At 39.5% G+C, this 21044-nt stretch overlaps 1 pseudogene; it reads right to left on the bottom strand.

Annotated features, from left to right (window-relative positions):
• Window positions 1–2081: 2081 nt before the first annotated feature.
• LOC115847079 (olfactory receptor 13H1-like) overlaps window positions 2082–21044 on the bottom strand; it is a 34789-nt pseudogene continuing 15826 nt past the window's right edge.

The following is a 21044-nucleotide window of genomic DNA, read 5'->3' as shown; positions in this document are numbered from 1 at the left end:
GAACTGGAATAGGAGTCAACCAGATTAAGAGTAAAGCCATAAAAGTGAGAGCCAAAGGGAAATATGATATTACTGTGTTTCTAAAATTAGAGAATGGTCTGGTGAGGCTCCTCATTGCACACCCTGGAGAAAATGATGCATAAATGAAATTGATTTTAGGAAACAAAGACTAGGAGTATTTGGAAGCTTTTAGAAAATAGCAATAATATCTACATTTATTGAACGCTTACTATGTGCTAGGAACTGCTCTAAGAACTTTAAATAGACTATCAATTTCATTTTCCAATGGCACAATAAGAAGGGTACTATTATTATCTTTATTTTATGGGTGGGGAACTTTATTTTATCTTTATTTTATGGGTGGGGAACACAGAGCAGTTATTTGCCAAAGATGCCATAGCTAATAAATAGTGGAGCTTAAATTTGAACCAAAGCTTTCTGAATCCATTGCCCACAATCCAAATAGCTTCAATTATATACATGGAACCACCAACAAAGTGCAGTGTGGAATATAATTACATTATATTATACCTTTATAATATATTTTATATAATTTATATATTTACTTTAAGTTTATTTTATTTAATTTTTATTAAATATTTAATTTAATTTACTATTAATTAATTTATATAAATAATATATATTTATATATATTACACATAATATATCTAAATATATGTATACATGTATATATATAATTTGTCAGATAATATACCTTCAGAATAATCAACCTTTAGAAAGTGAAGAAAAAGGCTAAGGATAGAAAATATTGTGACCAGATAGTCATCTACCCAAGAGAAGGCTCTGGGAATAAAGGAAATTTTAGAAGCAAGACATAACTACCTTCTGAATGTGCTATGGCAGAAGGTTTCTGGAGTCAACCAACTTAAGATGAGAAAAAGAATCAACAAGTTACCATAATACAAAGTGTAAAATAAATGTTGCTTGACAACGATAGAAACTGCATATGGCATCTTATTAAATTGGGAAAAATGAGAAAAATAATCACAATCTTGGCCATGAACACTTTTGAGTAGAGCAGAAATGCTGAAGCTCGTGAATGTGTATGAGAAGTGGGAGTAGAAATGGCCAGAGGGTCACTAAAGCACACCATGGAAAAGAAGGCAGAGAAATAGAAGAAGGCAAAAGAATAACAATTTCAGTTTAGACATTTTTATAAGAAATTGGGGCTTCCCTGGTGGCGCAGTGGTTGAGAGTCCGCCTGCCAATGCAGGGGACATGGGTTTGTGCCCCGGTCCGGGAGGATCCCACATGCCGCGGAGCGGCTGGGCCCGTGAGCCATGGCCGCTGAGCCTGCGCGTCCGGAGCCTGTGCTCTGCAACGCGAGAGGCCGCAACAGTGAGAGGCCCGCGTACTGCAAAAAAAAAAAAAAAAAAAGAAATTGATATGATGGAAATTTAATGTTTTCAGAAACAAATGTTGGTTGAGAAAATATTTATTAATATGTATAATATGCAAACTATTTTAAAATAAGAAATTATAAGTATAAACTAGAATAATTTATTTAAAAACACTTTTTAAATGATAAAGTGTTTTACAAACAAAAGATATTTCTTGGCATGAGATATTATCACCTAAATGTGGGAAGTGAGAGGTCATTTGTCTATTAGGTTCAAAATTGGGTCAGACATCTATAAAATGTGATGTGAGGAGCAAATGCTATATTATGGTTGCATAACCACTGTCCTATATATGAATTCTATCTATCTTGTGTGGCAAATACAAAGATGTTTGGTTGCAAAAATCTTGTGGTTTATATCCCAGAAGAGAAACTTCTTCCTGATGGGCTACTATGGCTGTAGCAGTCACCTTTGCCTACCTACTACTATTATTCTCTTTGTGAACTATTTTGCACACATTCATGGCTTTAGCTCTTAATATGGCTTGACAAAATGTTAACATTCATGGTAGACTTGATGAGTGCCTAGTGATGACCACGGAAAGAATGCTCGCTAAGATTTTCGTTGTTGTTGTTTGTTTTTAAAAACATAAATTGAAATTTTATGGGCTGAGTTTCCATTTTTATTCTTGCACATTGGAGAGGCTTATAAAGAGAGCCATTAGGATTTTTCATTTCCTTTGGCTAACTTCCTAAGTGCACCGTTTACATCCTTATTTCTCAGAGTATAAATGAGGGCATTTAACATGGGGGTAACTGCTTCATAAAATATTGAGATGACTTTGTCTTCTTCCTGATATCCCTTTGACTGAGGTTTCAGGTACATTTAGATGACTGTCCCATAAAATACAGTGACCACAGTTACATGGGATCCACAAGTGGAGAAGGTGTTAAGTCTGGCCTCCGCAGAACGGATCTTCAGCATGGCAACAACAGTGCAAAAGTAGGAAATGAGGATGAAGGTGAATGGCAGAGGCAGTGTGAACACACTGATAACCAGACCCAGAATTAGACTGACAGGGGTGTCTGAGCAGACAAGCTTCAGCAGGGCCTGAATCTCACAGGTAAAATGGTTGATGATATTATGCCCACAATAACGAGCAGGGATTGCAATGATTGGTGTGACTGCTACTAAGAAGGCACTGGCCCAGGTTTCCAAGGCCAACTGTATGCAAACCCGGTTGTTCATAATGATGGTGTAACGCAGGGGATTGGAGATTGCAACAAACCTGCCATAAGCCATGATAGCAAGGAGACACTGTCATCCCCAGAAAGAGGGATGTGGTCATCTGGGCATAACAGCTGGTATAGGAAATGATGCAGAAGTCCCTGAAGCATTGGGCCAACATATATGGCTCCGAGCTAGTGGAGTAACAGATATCAAGGAAGGATAAATTACTGAGAAGAAAATACGTAGGGGTATGAAGTCGAGAATCCCATCTCACTACAACAACAATAGGTTGTTCCCAAACATTGTGACCAGCTGGAAAAACAGCAGTCCTAAGAAGAAGGCAGCCTGGATTTGAGGCTGTTGGGAAAATCCAACAAGGATGAATTCAGTCCCCTCAGAGGCATTGCCTCTCTTTAGACTGCCCATTTAATTGTCTCAAGTACTAGGAAAGAAGACAAAACATAATGTCACCCACATGTGGAAAATAAGAAGAGTAGCATCTCAATAGCCTGTTAAGAATTCCTGTTCTGCAGCTCTGATTATTGTGTGTCATTTGTTTTACTGGGTTAGACTCAGCTGTTCAAGTATCCAATGGTGGAAATATAGGTTTTCTCTTTGCTTTCCTGTCTTGTAGAACCGTATATCAGGAAAGGCTTATTAAGTTGTTTGGACTGTTAGATACTTATATTTGATTAAGTAAGACAATCATTAACAGTGGGTTAAACAGAATTATTACTCTCATAAAGGGGCGTAGCTAGATGATTGACTTTATTCTTGACCAAAAAAAAAAAGAGGCAAATATGCTACATCTCCCCACCTAAAATGCTCGTTTATAGTCGAATTTATTTAAGCTGGTTCATTAATTAGCAAGTAATAATTTTTTTTTACAACTGGATCATTGAGCTTAAACTTGAAAATTATTACTTGGAATATTACTCAGCAAGTAATAAGTTTTAAGTTTAAGCTCAATGATCCAGTTGTGAATGCTTGAAATCCTTCAAATACTTCTTTGCTTTTCAACCCTTTTTTTTTTTGGTTGTTGTTCTTATATGTCATATTAAAACCACCTATGCATGTTAAATTAGACAGTGTATATGTAGCTAAAGCTATCAGTCAATTCAATGGAAAAACATCACTAGCCAAAATGACATGAAATAAACCAAGCAACTGGTGGATTTATTGAAATCTCACTCTGTTTAATTGTTCTGACATCCGTTTTCAAATGACAGAAACTTACTATGTGCAGATCCTCCCATCTCCATATAGTTCCAAACAAGAGCTTAAAGGGTGATGGGAAAATCTTATTAGATAAGAGGATTTCATGAAGACAACAGTTACCAGAAATTGTGAAGAGGGACAAGGCAAATTTTGGAATGCATGTTTCCAGAAGTGTTTAAAAATAAAAGAAAGGAAAAGACAGAGCCCTGTCAGTTTTATATGCTTTCAGTAGGGAGTAAAACAGATGACCCATTGAAGACTCCTTTGGCTTTAAGTGGCATGGACATATATACACTACCAAATATAAAATAGCTAGTGGGAAGCAGCAGCATAGTACAGGGAGATCAGCTCGGTGCTTTGTGACCACCTAGAGGGGTGGGATAGGGAGGGTGGGAGGGAGGGAGACGCAAGAGGGAAGAAATATGGGGATATATGTATATGTATAGCTGATTCACTTTGTTATAAAGCAGAAACTAACACATTGTAAAGCAATTATTCTCCAATAAAGATGTTAAAAAAAAGATTTCTTATTTAGACACAGAATCAAATCTCTCCTTATTGTATAGTTATATTAGTGCTGCATATAATTAGGTAATTCTTCATGCTTAATAGGCAGAATGTTGAAATACAGATCAAAAGCAAGGGAGTCAGCTGGATCAAAGTCTAAATTCTGGTTCAGCCTCTAACAAGCTGCATAATCTTGAGAAATTCAGTTTTCTCATACGTGAAATGGGAATGTCACCTAGCCTCTGGCAGGACTGTTCCAAGAATTAGATAAGATTATTTCTATAAAGAACCTAACACAGTGCCTGGCACAATTATACCACCCAAGAAACTTTAGCTCCCTTCCCACTTTCACACCCCACATAGACCTTTCCTTCAGCTTAGATTTCATCCTTGTAAACATGTGCCGAAATGTTATTTCATCCTACCTTTCCTTGTAAGGTTATCATGTTACCAGAAACAATACCATCTGAAGTTTTCAGTTTGAGTAACAACTAAAGAAAGGTTGACTGTGTAAGTCATTAAAATTTGTTCCTGATGGTAGGTGGGAAAAGACATATAAAGAGATGAAAATTATTCACTGACTTAGGGCTGGAGGACAGTAACAGAGAAGTGCACCTCATTCATAACAGAAGCATTTTGCAGTTGGCGACACCCCCACAAATGACTAATCTCCAAGAAGAAATTTGATTCCTTCAACTGCAAGGAAAAGAGGTTTAACACAGGCAGCTGTGGTGATAAATCTTCCTATCGGTTGTGGTTATAAGGTTGGAAAATCTTGAGTTAACTGTGCTGGTGAATCGTGCACATTTATTTCTACTTGTTAAATATCTTTTTCTTTTATTTACACAGAGTTGGCTTGTAATAAGGCTACCATGAAAGGTTGGTGTCTAAAAAACAATAAAAAAATTCATTTTCTAGCCTTATAATAATAATATAGTTGCCAGTTCACGACATGCAGTTTTTCTTTGCCTGTGCAAATATTAGAATGATATTTCTTCTAGAGGTGTCCAAAATTCTGTTACTTTGTTCCCAGCCACAGAAAAATAAATTGAGGAGATGTCCTTTCTGAATACATTGAGATATTTTTAAAGTATTGGTGTTTGCCAAAAGTGTATAGTCTACTTACAGACCATAAATATTTAGGTAGTATTAAAAGAAGCCACACTTCAAATGCAAGAAGGAACTTTGGAAATTTGGATAATCTTGTGGTGGGTTTAAGAACTTATAACCTCAGACTTGAAGAACAGTTTCCACTTTGGGGATTTAGGAGATATCCCTGCTTTGTAATTAAGTGGCCTAATGCAAATAGGGAGAGAGAAAACGAATAAGGAGGAGGAGACATCTGCTATATTTAGCTCATTAAAATAATGTTCACTTTCCTCCTAACTTGGTTAATGAGCATTTCAGTGACTGTTCCCTATAGCAATGATTCTGGTCAGTAAATATGGTGGTGGTCGGGAACCAGGGCTGGTTTTCCTCAAGGAGAAGCTTTCTTCTGTTTGGGCAGTTCTTCATTTACTTTCTCTTCTGATAGCAAGTTAAATGTTCAGGTAGTGCTATTAAGAATTTATATTGAGGAAATTTGGGGATTAAAATGTACATCATAGTATGATTGTATAACTTAATTTTGTGTTTACTGGGTCTTCCAAAGATATGCTATGTTTGTCAATCCAATTCTCTCCCAAGTATGATTGTGAGTTCAACTTTTATTTAGTTTTGTTTTTAACTTGAGGGACTTTTGACCCTGTATAATGGAAGTAAGTCTGAGTGTACATTTTGGAAGCTGTGAGCTCCTTGATTTAGCGACCATATCTGAGTCATCTCCGTTTTCTTTGGAACTCTACCTTGCACAGAGGAAACTCTTGAAAGATTTTGCTGAAATAAAAGCTCTTGATGTCACTTTCACTAAGTGGATTTTTCCATTCAGGTATTTTTATATTGCATTTAATCATACTATCTGTTTTTGGCTATCTGACCCTGAACAATTTTTTTCCTGAAGTTTTTACTTGTCAATTTCTTGGTGCAAAAAAATGTATTGATTGATAGAGCAGTGCTCTGTAGAAAGACAACAGAAAAGGAGAACTTTCACCCAGATAGTCACTTCATATCAGGCTTTTGTGGGTCACTCCTTCCACAGAGGGTTGATGGTAAGGTTCTGCTTATGTGAGATACCCATTCCTCAAGAATTTTCTGTGTGATTCTATCCTAGGGACCTTCTCACACCCATATATAAAAAAATATATTAAACCTATGTGGAAATTCACAAAATGTGAAGGAGAATAAGATGATGAACATTTGTAGTAGCGTACAAATTGAAAGAAACTGCAGTTTCATCAGGGAAATAGTTCATGGAGGACATGGTTGATGCTTCCCTAATGAAGATTACAGAACTGGCATAGAGGCAAGCTACAGTAGGAATGGAAAGCTTCAGCTGTCCAGGCATTTGATGGAAGTCTCAGTCTGGTAAAAGCAAGGCATCTTATAAATTTGGTATTTGCCTTGCTGACAATTTCATTTCTCAGAAGGTTAAAGAAGCATTGAGGGGAAATGATGCTGTGGACTTAATTATGATGGAATGGACCAGAATCTTGGGAGAAAATAACCATATCATCTGGGAGTTCATAATAGAAAGAAAGTCTATAGCCAATATTTCCAAAAGGGAAGTTGGCTATGAGACCATAGATATCTTTTCTCTCAATCTTTTAATTTCAAATTTCTTAAAGGCTCTGATGATAGTTTGACCAGAGGCAGAGAATCATGAGATTTAAGGTGAAAATAGACCTTTTCCACTTCAAGAGCACAGCACACAACATGCAAACAGCCCAGACTCAGATCTCCTGGGTGTAGAGTGCTTACGTAGCAATCTCATAAGGCCTAATTGACAGCAGCTTTCTTGCCTTGTAGTCAGATTCTACTAGACCCATCCCTATAGCGTCCTGATCTGTGTGGCCTAATCTGAAAGTTTACTAAGTACCTGGATTTTATTTATCTTGTGGATATTTTTCTCAGAGCTTTTTGGTGTGTCTATGAGAGAATTCAATATAGGCTTTATAGTCAGGCAGAATCATTCATTTGTCCATTCAACAAATATTTATTGAGTTCATACCATGTGTCCAGTTCTGTTAAAGTTGCTGAGGATACAACAATGAACCAGAAGAGACAAGGCTTACCTTCTTATTTGACTTATACTCTATTGGGATGATAGTGAGAACAAGAAGTAGCAAATAAAGCAATTGATATAGTAATAACGGTTATGAAAGAAACAGAGTGATATGAAAGAGAGTGCTGGAACAAGATTGTTATTATACAATAAATGTTAGCTTTCAAGGAAGGTAATGTTTGAGTTGAGATCAAAAGGACACAAAGGCTCTTGCCTTCCAAGATGGCCCACACTCTGTCTATGGAGCGTGTATCTCCCTGAATAAACCTTCTTTCACTTTACTACGTCTTGCTCTTGAATCCTTGCCTGCACAAAGCCAAGAACCCACACTGGGCGGCCATCCCAGGGACTCAGACATGACTTGGGATGTGACCATCCTCTGGCACCCCACTCTCTTTCCTGCAACATCTTTTCTGGCACCCAATGCGGGGCCTCCAAGGCCATAATCTCGATCCGCCTATTGGGCTATGGCTCCCCTCTGAAGGGTGGCTGGGCCTTATCCTGAGCCATGGAGATTCAAGTAGCCCGTTAAGTGGCAGCTGACGTCGCCTGCAGGATCTGGCAGAGACCAGTTCTCTGGCCGCGAAGAAGCGCACTGAGGCCAAGGCTTTTTCCTCTCAGTCTTTCTCATTCTCCTACTGCTCTATCTCTTTGGGCTTGAAAACATCCACCCAGACGACCACCAAACATCCAAATTAAGACTGCGCGGCAAGTAATTGACAACTTGGTTGGGTCTAAAGAACTCCTGCCAGGGGGCTTATCTGGTGGCGCAGTGGTTGAGAGTCCGCCTGCCGATGCAGGGGACACGGGTTCGTGCCCCGATCCGGGAAGATCCCACATGCCGCGGAGCGGCTGGGCCCGTGAGCCATGGCCGCTGAGCCTGCGCGTCCGGAGCCTGTGCTCCGCAACAGGAGAGGCCACGACAGTGAGAGGCCCGCGCACCGCGATGAGGAGTGGCCCCCGCTCGCCGCAACTAGAGAAAGCCCTCGCACAGAAACGAAGACCCAGCACAGCAAAAATAAAAAAATAAAATAAACAAAAGAACACAAAGGAACTATGTGAAAATTTAGGTGAAGAGAGTTCCAGGGAGAGGGAACAGCAAGTGCTAAGACTCTAGGGCAAGAACAGGTTTAACTGTTTGCTGAATAGATAGCAGATAAGTGTGGCTGAAGCATAGTGTAGGGTAACCAATCATCCTGGCTTGTCCCAAACTTGCTTGGTTTTACCACTTGAAAGTCTCACGTCCTAGGAAACCCTTCAAACCCTGTGTGGGACTTAGTATTACCGTAGAAACTCACTAATGACACTAACCTCACGGAGTATTTTTTTCCAAGTTAAGCATTCTGTAGTCCTTCCATCTCAACTTAGATGATATAGTTAGTTCTAAGACCTCTCAATCACAAACCCAGTACTACTCCTGAGAATATACTTGATTTTTTCCCCCGTGTACTCTTGAAGAGTGGCCCTTTGAACCAGACACCCTTCTGAAAACATGGGATGACCAATGTCCATTATGGAGAAACTACAGATTGTGGCAGCATTCTTCTAATAAGTCATCCTAGGATAGCCAGCTATTTTTAGTAGTATTATGCTTAGCAAGGAAGTAAGTCCACTAGCCCTGATTTTTCCACACAAACTACTCTCAAACCAGTTAGTCCACTTCCTGTAACTGTAAAGCTGATTTTCTTTCAACCTCAAGGCTCAACTTGACCATTTGCTAAGCAATGCTCATTCTTGTTCATTTTAGCTCAGAATTCCCTTCCTTTTGAGGTCTTTTTGAATGCTAATTCTGGTATCTGAAACTTTACCTAAGCACTTCTTACTTTCTTTGTGTCATCAAAAATTTGACAAATGTGCCTTCTGGGTTTTTATCGAGATCATTTGATTAAAATGTTGGACAAAACATGGCCCTGGGCATGTCACTGGAGACCTTCCAACATAGCATTAATTCATTAATCAATACGTTAGGAAAATTTTGTTTAAGCAGATACTAAATTTTAAAACTTCAGGTATACTCTGTTGCTCATGATTTGGGATATGGCATGTAATCATGAAGCGAAAATATTGCCTGAAGATAAAGCCCCTTTTATTCGTCCTTGCAGATTACTGGGAATAATGGATGATAAGATTGGAAATGAGGCTGGAACAGCTGGAGAACAGTCGGCAAATCTAGCATGGAGAAAAAGAGCCCTTAAAGCTGATTCAGAGGTCTTACAATTTGGGAAAGACCAGAAGAGGAGGGGGCTTGAGTATAAATGAAGAGTTAAATGTCTTAGACAGTTACTGAATTCTTTTTTTGTAATGATGCTACAGTCATAGAAAATATATAAATGACTGGGTGTGATTGTGTTCCAATGAAACTTCAATTACAAAAACACATGGTGAGCTAGGTTTGACTGGCAGGGTGTAGTTTGCCAACATCAGCTTAGATGATCCAGAATCACCCTTATAGAAATATCCTCATACACAGTCCAGGAATATACAGTTTTCCCCGACCTTCCTTCTCTATGTTAATCTCTTTTATTACTAAGCTTCAACACTGTAGGTTGGGATTTCTTTAACTCCCTTTTATCTTGGCTTCCTTTCAGGATTATTTCTTCCAACTTTTTTCTTTTATGATCTAGAACAGGGGTTGGCTAAGTTTTTCTGTCATCAGGAATATTTTAGATTTTGGAGGCCATAGGTCTCTGTTGCAACTGCTCACCTCTATCATTGTAGCACAAAAGTAGCTACAGGGATTATGAAAAAGAATGGGCATGGTTGTACTGTAATAAAACTTTACCTACAAAAACAGGCAGTGGGCCGGTTTGGGCTCTCATGCTGCAGTTTTGCCAACTGCTGGTCTAGAAGGGATGGTGATTATTCTTGAAATCCTATCCAATAGCCTAGCTGCTACCTTGCATTTGCTTTTTGCATTATACTAATTGGAGATTACCTGTGCCCTACAGGTCACTGCAAATAGTAGTCCCTCAGGCATCTGGAGGTCTTGTGTCCTGTGGCTAACAGCACTAATTTGTGGTCGTCTGTGCCCTCTGAATCCCTCATAGAACTAAGGCCTGGAAACATGCCGTTGATCTCACAGTCCCCAGTCTCAGAATCCTCTGAGAAGGCTGCTTTTAAACCTACCAGTTTTCATATCCCCTGTCCCTGGAGTGAAATGTCTGCCAATCTAATTATGAGGTGATAGCAATTAGCAGGAATTAGCACCCCTCATGTAAAAGTTCAGATTCCTTTCACTGAAACTAATTCATATCCAGAGCATTGGCAGCCCTTTACCAAAACAGTCTAATCTCCTTTTGCACCAGAGGTTATGAGCATCCTTGGATGACTGAAGCCACTGTTGGCAACGGGCAGTTGGGTAGAGCAAATGACTGAGAAGAGAAACTAGAGCAGGGCAAGGGGGTCCCTGTAAGACGACGAGTCCAAATGACTGTTCCATCTAAAAGAGAGTGGAAGTCTAGTAAGCATATCCATTGCTTATGTAAAACTACGTTTCCTACTTGACTCTAGAATGAGTGCCAGGTTTTCAAATGCATAGAATTCTTACTTTACTGAAATTCTAGAGTAATTGAAAAATGGAATTCTATGTCTGCCAAATCTCAAGTCAAGGAACAGCTTACTCTAGATGTCCTGTGGCCAGATTTCTTGTCCTGGTTGTGCCGGAACACCCGGGACTTTCATTTCTCCTGTGTAAAGAAAGTGACTCTCACTGGACAATTACTCTTTTTAATCAACATTTTTTTCCAATCAAAAGAGAAAACATGAAAGCCACAGAAAACTCTAGGTAGTTGAACTAAAACCACAGAGAATTGTACTGTTCAGTCATGGTCATTAACAGCATTTGTGGTCTTTCCCTATTCCTATGCCTATTTTCACAGTCATTATGTCAGACTATAACCTGTTTCCCACTCAAGCATTTTCCCGTGGCAGTAGACAGTAGTTCAGGACTCTTCTTGCTCTTTGATTTCAGGTATGTTTGGTTTCTTATGGTCCATGTGAAATAGACCATCAAAAATCATGGTAAATAACATTTGATTTTTTAACCAATAAAGAAGTCAATATAAAGTTTTTCATAGAAAATAAATGTAAGAATTGTAAAAATAAATTCTTTATAAACTTACAAAGAATTATTACAATCCTTCATTTACCCTTGTTGGCCCTTGATTGGATTGTACCCTAAAGAACGGTCCAGTGTGGTAAATTAAAGAACCAATTATACCATTCCTTTCTCCCCCAGGAGAAGCATATGGTCCCTAAGGCCAAAAGTCAGATTGTTTAAAATTACTGGAGATGAACAGATATAATGTTTTTTATAAAATGGAAAACTCCTCTGAATTAAGGAGTTTAGAATATAACTTTTAGCACCCTGTAAAAAAATGAAGCAATATTGATGCCATATGGAAAAGAATGAAGATGGCTGACTTTGAGAATGAATTATGGCAGGCCATTGTAAAGAAATAATACTCCAATAAAGATGTAAAAAAATTATACTAGGTTTTGCAGACATGGATAAAAAACCAGTATCTAGAGACCAATAAAGCAACATTGGAAATTTGGATGTTGGCCAAATATTGGATGAGCACCTCCTCATACAAGGTATTGGCCCTTGGCACATAGCACCCCAGGAAACCCAAAACATTGTTGTTGTCTGCAGGGACTCACAGCTGACTTGCGCAGAGCTGCGGTGACCCTTGGACACAAGTAACTATAAGGTGAGGGGCAAAGTGGTAGGTATCCGTGCAGAGAGGCATCTGAGGTGTTATAGGAACTTCTTTCTTCTGTTGACCTGGAGCAGTGTCCCAGTGGATCCTTCCACACCAGGAAAGAATCCTTGGGCTGAGCAGTGTCATGTATGAACACAGAACATGCAGTAGCAGTAGGTTTTTCCTTTCCATTTCGTAGAGACCTGAAGTGAATTCCAAATGTAACTCAAAGGCAGCAGCACCTTTAGTAAATGAGGAGAGGAACTCTCCAAAGTCCATTTATTAAAACGGCCAGGGAAGGAGTGGAATCGCACCTGCCAGGGGACACAGTATCAAAGGTTTTAAAGTTGCAAAGGGAAATCAGTTCAAACCCTCCAGGATTAGGTCCCAGAGATGCAATTAGAAGGCTGTTCACATGAAAGAGTTCAGGAGTATTTACAAGAACAGGCCCAAGAGAAAGAGCTTATTTCTAGATTATTAACGCTAAAGTTGCTTTCCTCCTTAATTAATTCTCTATCTTTGGAAACATAAAAGATTTCATTGCCTCTTGGCAACTTTTGGTTCTAAATGGCCTGGGAATCCAACATGTGGGTCTAAGTGGTACCGAATGCCAGGATGAAAGGCCAGCAAATCTGTGGTAGTCACCTGGATGATTCTAAATATCTGGATGGATGATAAAACACGTATTAATTTGGTGCCAACATCACTACCTTGGGGCAGCCTACCTTGACTCCTCAGGAAGAAATCTGGTTCCTTTTCTTATGTTCACACTCACGCCTCTATATTTTTATTATCTGTGCACTCGTGTGTCTCCAACTCTGGGTCTAATTTTGGGAGGAGAGACACTGTGTCCTTCCTGCCCACCGTTGTTTCCTTTCCACCATATGTAGCACAGGGTGTGGAATGTTACTACACACCCACAGATATTAGATAAATGAAAGAACACTTGGGCAACCTGTGGTGGGCCGTCACTAATGGAATGTTCTGTGGTGAAGGCAGTAGGGAAAGGGCTCTGTCAAGGGTCGGCCAATACCTGGAGATTTGTCTAAGTGGGCGGTGGCACAAAGGCTAGAGCTGTACCAATGTGCAAGGTTTCTTCCTCATGTCAGTTGATGAAGGTCAGGAATGGGGCTGGGAAGCCGGTGTGATATTCTGATATGATTTTCGTATCCAAATGAGGACTTTGGAGCCCATCTGATACAGTGCCCACATTTTATTTTATTATTAAAAAAAATTTTTTTGCCTGTATTGGGTCTTCGTTGCTGCGCGTAGGCTTTCTCTAGCTGTGGGGAGCAGGGGTTACTCTTTGTTGTGGTGCACGGGCTTCTCATTGCGGTGGCTTCTCATGTTGTGGAGCACGCGCTCTAGGCGCGCAGGCTTCAGTAGTTGTGGTACACGGGGCCAGTAGTTGTGGCTCGTGGGCTCTAGAGTGCAGGCTCAGTTGTTGTGGTGCACGGGCTTAGCTGCTCCGCAGCATGTGGGATCTTCCAGGACCAGGGATTGAACCTGCGTCCCCTGCATCAGCAGGTGGATTCTTAACCACTGAACCACCAGGGAAGTCCCTGCCCACATTTTAAAGATGGAGAAATTGCAGCCGAGAAAGGAATAGAGTCTGCCCCTAAGGCACTAGCTAGCAGAGGAGACTTTCATACCTGTATCTCCAGATGTCCTGGTCAGTGCTCTTCTCTCTGTAATCAGCTGCCTCTCCTAAGAGCTCTGAAACTCAACAGTTTCAATGGCAGCTCCACAAAGGAAGTAGCTACGTGGTCTTAGGAGATGGTTTCCCCCTTTGCCGATGTCAATTTCCTGATTGGGAAATTGGCCTTATAACATGTGACTCCTAGGGCCATTGTGAGCTGGCCTTAGAGGAAAGAGTGTGTGTGATGGTCCTGGCAGAGTGCCTCTTACGTAGTTGGTTCTCAACTCTTAATTCCCTTCTCTTCACCCCTTGCACACGAGGTCTTCCAAGACAAGCAAAGGTGAGGAGTGTCCTTAGTGGTTCCAAGGGTCAGCTTTGCTGGGGGTTTGCCTGCTCTGACCCATCTCATCCCTCAGGAAGCAAATTCAGAACTGAACCTGGCATGGATGTGGTCTTGCTCTAAAGAGACCCTCCCTGCTCACTCCTACATCCCCCAAAGAAACACAGCCTTCAAAACACAGACTTTCCAATTTTCCCAGTAAAATGAATGAAAGACGCTTTTGGGGGATGAAGTGATTTCTTTTTAGCTCCATTTGTTTACTTTTCCATAAGCTCCCAAGATGGCTTACATGTTAGCTGTTAATCACACCATCTGTTCAAACAGTACTTCACTAAATGATTCGATTCATACTGTTTCTTCTAAAAGAATCTTTTAAAAGACAGTGTTTATGTCTGTTATCCTTCACTGGGCAATGTAGCATGAGCTATTTTAATGTTGCTATCATTGTAAACACATATTGAATTCTCCATTTCTTAACTGTGCAGAAAATAGGACAACTTCTCTGCGTTTGTTCCACTTGACTCTAGGCTTAGGGGTGAAAGAGTGCGATTAGACAGAGATGTTATATTTCTAAAAAGAGAAAAAAAAGATGAAGACACAAAGTTCCAGCCAATATTTCTTCTGAAAGCTTGAATTTAGTGACAATGAGTAGGTTCCAGCCACTTGAGACTTTTCAGGCCAAGAAGCTGTGAACAGAGTGTCCTTAGTGGTTGGGAAGGGTCAGCTATATTGCAATCCTGGCTGGTCAGACTCATCTCATCTCTTAGGAGGCCAAGTTGCCACTGAGGGACACCTGGAAGAAGGGCCTCAGTCCCACCCAACAAAAGCTTGGGTGATGCAAGGCCTGAGGAGGAGGTAAATGGGCTGTTGATGCTTCTGAATAAGAGAGAGTCCCTTGAATTAGTAGAGTGAGAAGGATACAAGCGTAGAGGTAGACTTCTTATTGTTGCAAGCTGTTCTGTGGATCTCTGGAGGCCCCACATTCATGTGAGCCTCTGCAGAAGTTCATACAGCAAAGGATATGTCCTGGTGCTGGCTCATATGGATGTCATTGTCTCTTGCTTTCTAAGACCTGCAACCACATGGAAAGAGTGCTACATTGTAGTCATGTACAAAGTATAAGACATGTACAAAATAGGCAAATATAGATTTGTGTGTGGGGGCACTGATAAAGAAGGGATTCACTTTCCAGGCCTAGAGATAAAAGTTAAATGAAGAAGGCTCATATTAAAGGATACAGTTTTGTTGGGCTTTCAGGGTTGGATAGCTTACTAGTTCAGTATACAAACATTTTACAGAGACCACATCAATCCTATGCACAGAACTGTAGAAGAATAAAGTGTTTATGGGAATGGTAATCAGTTTGTGTGGTTGGATTAGCAAGTCAGGACACCCATGTGAGCTGGGTCCAGATCTCAGAAAGTCTTAAATGTCACACTGATGAATCTAGCTTTTTGCCTCCATGTGACTAAATATCATTGAGGATTTTTAAACAAGAGAGTGACATGCTCTGACATGTCTTGGAAAGATGGGTGACACTATAGTGTGGAGCCTAGTTGCAGTGGATTGTTGAGGAGACCATGTCTGAAGTCATTGCAATAGTCAAAGCAAGAAATGATGAGTGCTGGAATTAAGAGAGAGACAGTGGATGAAAGACTAGGGATGAACTTGAGATTTATCACAGAAGTAGAATAGGCAAAGCTTCAAAGATGATTGGATTGTGTAGTGAGGGAGGAGGAAGATTATAGGATGTCTCTCAGATGGATGGTGGCACCATTAAATGACATCCAGAAAACAAGAGGAAGGGGAGATTTTAGGGGAAATATGAAGCTTTCTGATTTGGAATGGTTCCATGTGGGTTGTCTGTGGAGCTTTGAGGTAGATACATGTCCATTTTTCGAGAACACATGTAACTGGAGCTCAGAAGAGATGTCTGAGCTATAGATAGAGCTTTGGCAGTTATTACTCTAGATAATGATTTGTGACAGTGTTCATGAGTTTGAACTTGCTCTTACTAATATCTTCTGCTCTAGTTGTCTAGTAGAAGTCATGTTTCACCCATGCCATGGTATATCCTCTCCCTTTATGGTTTGGGGTAGAGAATGAAATCAATATAAAGCAATAATCTCCAAGTATACGATGAATAATAAGAAATTGGTATGTAGGCAGTAAAGGAATGAACAGTACAGTTAGGATTGAAATGTTGTAAATATCCATGTACCATACATATATGGAGAGGTATAATTAGTTAGGCATGTTGAGTATTGAAACATTGTGGGGTAAGGCTTAGTTATTTTCAAATGGACGTGACAAACTGGAAGGGACCATGTATCAGTCAGAATCAGTTTCAGCTTCAAGAGACAGAAAACTTAATATATAGTGGTTAAAAAAGATGGATGATTTTTTGTACCTCACATAATAGATAACTGAAGATGAGAAGTCCAGAAAAGCTCTGGTAGTTCTACAATATTTATGGACTTGCATTCCTTCCAGCTAAACATTCTTCCCTCATTCTCATAGAGCAAGAAGCTTGGTAGAACTCTAGATATCACATTTACATTCTAAACATCAGGATAGAGGAAGAGGAAAATAAGGAGGACTCATTTTCTCCTTTTTAGGGCTTTCTAAAAATATACCACAACATTTTTACTTATATTTCATTGATAAGAATTTTGTCACCTAGATTCAGGGGAAGTTGGGAGTTGTAGTTTTTTGTTTGTTTGTTTGTTTTTTAGCTAAATATGTTGCTACCTAAATAAAATTTGGTGATCTATTACCAAAGAAGATTGGGAGAATGGATAATGGGGTAGATAACTAGCAATCCCTGCCATAGGACATAATCTCAATTTGGACCCGTTTGGTATAAAGAAGACCTAAAAGAAAGTACCATGCGGCATGCGGGACCCTCCTGGACCGGGGCACGAACCCGTGTCCCCTGCATCGGCAGGTGGACTCTCAACCACTGCGCCACCAGGGAAGCCTTAAAAATGATATCTTTAAAAGCATTCCATGTCAATACATAAAGAGATTCCTAATTCTTTTCATGTCTGCATAGTAGTCCGTTGTATAGGTTTACCAAATTTGCTTAATAGCCTTTTATTAATGGACATTTGATTATTTTTAACCTTTTGCTATTATGAGCAGTGCTTCAGTAAACTGGCTTAGAACACTCTTTGAAATGAATCTAGTTATGAACAGCTCATTACTTTGCTTTCATTTCTTTTCATTTCAACATAGACTGGTAAAAATTTTACCACTACCAGCACCATTTTATGTACTGGTCTTTGACAAACACTTTTCCACTACATCCTTGAAGTCATTCAGGCTTGTGAAATGGGCCGTTTGCTTTTGGCTGTCAGGTACCTCCTTTATAAAGTAGAATCCATCCAAAAACTTGGTCTATCTCACTAAGCGGGTACTGAGTTTATGTTTCCAGCTGATTTTTTCATACTGTTTTCCCCATGGTGAAATGTTCTTCCCATTTGGTTTTGCCTATTGTTATTTGTAACCAAACATAGAAATTTGATATGGCTAGACATGGGCTAATTAAGGATGCTAGATGTATCAACAAAAGGACAAGAATTTGAATACTACTCAGGCATTTGGGTGGATCTGGCACAGGGAGACAAGAACATCCTCAGGTGTTGGGATATATTAGCATCTCTTTTGTACATCTTGGCTTCACCTGTATATTATTTTACCTGTCATTATGACAATCAGCTGTGTGGATTCCAACATACTTCATGCAGGTGCAACCTGACAATACCTCATACCCTCTTTGTACGCCTCTCAACTCCTGGGCTGGGATTTACCAGTGAACACTACTATAAGACCGTCACTGATGCCTATATATCTACAATCTGAAAGCATGAATGACTGATGAATGAACCTTTTATCCATTGGGAGATAGGAGATGGTGGCTAAATTCATCCATCTTGTTTTCACCCATGAATAGGATTGAGTTTATACAACTTCTTGAAAAATGCAATGAGATTAAGCAAACAGTCTCACTTAGCTGAGGTCAGCTCAGTAACACATCCTTGAATTGGCTTTCCCTGTTTCTTTGATTCATTATCCATTCCCTCATTCTTGTTCTCTGGAATTGTACTCCCAATACAACAACTGCACATAAATACTGTGCCTCAAATCAGGGTAGTGGTATGAGATAAGACCTTGTATATAAGGTATGATTTAGGCAAGCATGGCCAAAACAAACAATAGAGGATACAGATCAGCAGTCAGAATCAGGGATTTAGTGGTAATGAAATCTTATCCAGACATGTATATGGGACCTGGTGATCAGAAATTCATTGTGTATGGGTACTGGGTACTGTATTCAGTAGACTATGCATGTAATCATCACTCAGGAATTTTGATATCATAAAGTTGTACTCCAGGTCAGGTAGGATTCTAGTTTCTGGAAGGATGGAGGGAACACTACTTGCAAGAGTAAGACTACTCATGAGTCCTAGAGGACCGAGAGTGCTAGATATTTGACCATGACCCAAAGATTTAATTGGAAAAAAGGTAATGGAGGTCAACTGGTGCACTGGGTCAGGTATGGAATAGAAGCTGTATGTCCTGATATTGAATCACAAAAGTATTTAGAGTTTCCTGCATAACCCTTGCCTAAGTTCAAGCTTGAAATTGGAGTGGGACTTTGTATGTAGGCAGGAGGGCAAAGTAAAACTCGCTATGTGGAAAGAAGTGTTTCAAAGACTGGGAATGACACAGAAATTGACAGGAAAGTCAACATTTCTACACTTGATGACCCTGGTAGGTGGAGTGAAACAAGTAATATACTCCTAATACAGACCCCATGCTTCTTGGTTTAGCATTTCACTCTATGACACATTAATTTCTTCACCTATTTGATGAGAAAGCTTGAACGTGCCACCAAAATGAGTGACGATCAGGAGTTCACCTTCAACAATTTACTTTAAGACGCACTGTTAAATGTACAATAGAAACTACACTGGATTATTAGTCAGGATACCTGACTGTAAATTGTGCCCTTAGTGAGTCATCTGACTTCTCTGATTCTCTTTTCTATTCTGAATAAAAGCCTACTATTTTTGCCTTCTCTACCTCATAGATTTGCTATGAGTATGAAATATGATAATATATGTGAAAACAATGTGTAAATGTTATGCAAATGCTAGTTATTATTATAAGAAATTATCTTTAGTGCTTAGGAGAATAAAGCTCTTTATATGATTTGCCTTAAATTTTGCATATGATACAAATGCAGTAACGTTGGCTTCAGGGTGGTTGAATTTCTTATTTATGATGTTAGGTTCCTGGGCCACTGCTCTGTCCTTTCCAGTCTAATGCCAAAAATATAGCTTACAAACCCCTGTCTATGCAGCAAATGTCTCATTATCCTCTGCGGAAGTCTCAGTTTAGATGTCATTTTGTAAACAACATCATTAAAGATTAAGAAAAGCATCACTGAGTCATTGTCATGTAAGCTATAGAGTTCTGAATGATATCTAAGGCAGAAATGTGTTCTCTGTGAAAAACTTTTTCTTTATTCTCAGTGTTATAGGAAAACATAAGAATTATAAAACAAAATGTCTAAATGTTTAACGATTTCTGTGTGACGTTATGCATGTAAATTTTCTCTCCACTATCCCCATTCAAGTGTTACTTGATATCCACATTACCATATCAGTGTTTTCTAGATGGAATTATCTGCACTCTTGATACTCAAATGTGTGGTCTATACACTAGCAGTGTTAGAATCACCTGGGAGCTTGCTAGAAATCCAGAATTTCAGATTCTAACCCTGACCTGTTGAATCAGAATCTGCATTTCATCAAAATTCTCCAGGTGATTCATAAAGTTTGAAAACCAGGGGTCTACACTAACCTGTTCTTTTGAGTCAACTCACTTCAATCTTCTTAACTTTTTAGGCTCTGTTCCTGTGCCCCACTCTGCTTTGCTTTGGGATCCTTACATCAATCCCTGACTCTAGCCCTATGGACTTGCCTTTCTTTATAGTATATGTGTTCTCTCAAGTGTCTGAAATTCCACTTTTTCTTATGCACATTGGTTTGACTCACCAACTTGTCCCAGTTGCTTTTAGTATATAAATATATACTACATATATTGAAGCTCTACTTCCTTACAACCTAATTCCACACCCTTACCCATTCAACTCAGCCAGTACTGAATAGGCCAGGCCAACTCCTTAGGAAGGAAGGGAGTTGGAGAAAGTTAGTTTAGCAGTACCATAGAAGTTGCCTAGATTAGATAGTGTTTGCACATCTGAGTCTTGTTAAAAGTTCTTATTCCTCTAGTCTTAGTTTTTCAGTAGTCATCTGGTCCTTTTCGTGGTATAAGCTTCTGGAGGATAAACAGATTTCTACCTTTACTTCCTGGACTCTCATTTCTGTATGTAGGCAGGGACGTACTAGGGTAGGCAAAACAAAGCAATGGCTGATCCAAAAGTTATTCTCATCTGGCTCTGGAAATTACAAACTTGTTGTAGCAAACATATCAAGATAAATGGCATACCAGGGAGAATGTGGAGAGCGTGCCTTCCTGCCACATCTTTTTATTCCATCAGGTGAACAGCATGGCTACCTAGCTGCTTCAGAGCTAGTGTGTGAAATTTGTTGCTGTTAGTGAGTTAGCAACACAATTGTTTGTGGCAATCTCTTCTTTGGGAAGGGACAGTTTATAAGCAAGAGTATACTGTGTAGTTTGTATATAAGAGACCAGTTCTCTTCCATATGTGGTACCACAGAGACTGGACTGTCCACTCTACCCCAAGATCTAGCACCTGCTTTTTCTAACGATTATAATCAGTGAGAAATAAATTCATAAACTGGAGAACTATCAAGATCCATTTTCTTAAAGATGAAACTGTCATGGAAAAGAG

The sequence above is a fragment of the Globicephala melas genome, chromosome X, assembly GCF_963455315.2.
Source record: "Globicephala melas chromosome X, mGloMel1.2, whole genome shotgun sequence".
Taxonomy (NCBI): domain Eukaryota; kingdom Metazoa; phylum Chordata; class Mammalia; order Artiodactyla; family Delphinidae; genus Globicephala; species Globicephala melas.
This window is presented reverse-complemented; position numbering and strand designations above follow the sequence as displayed.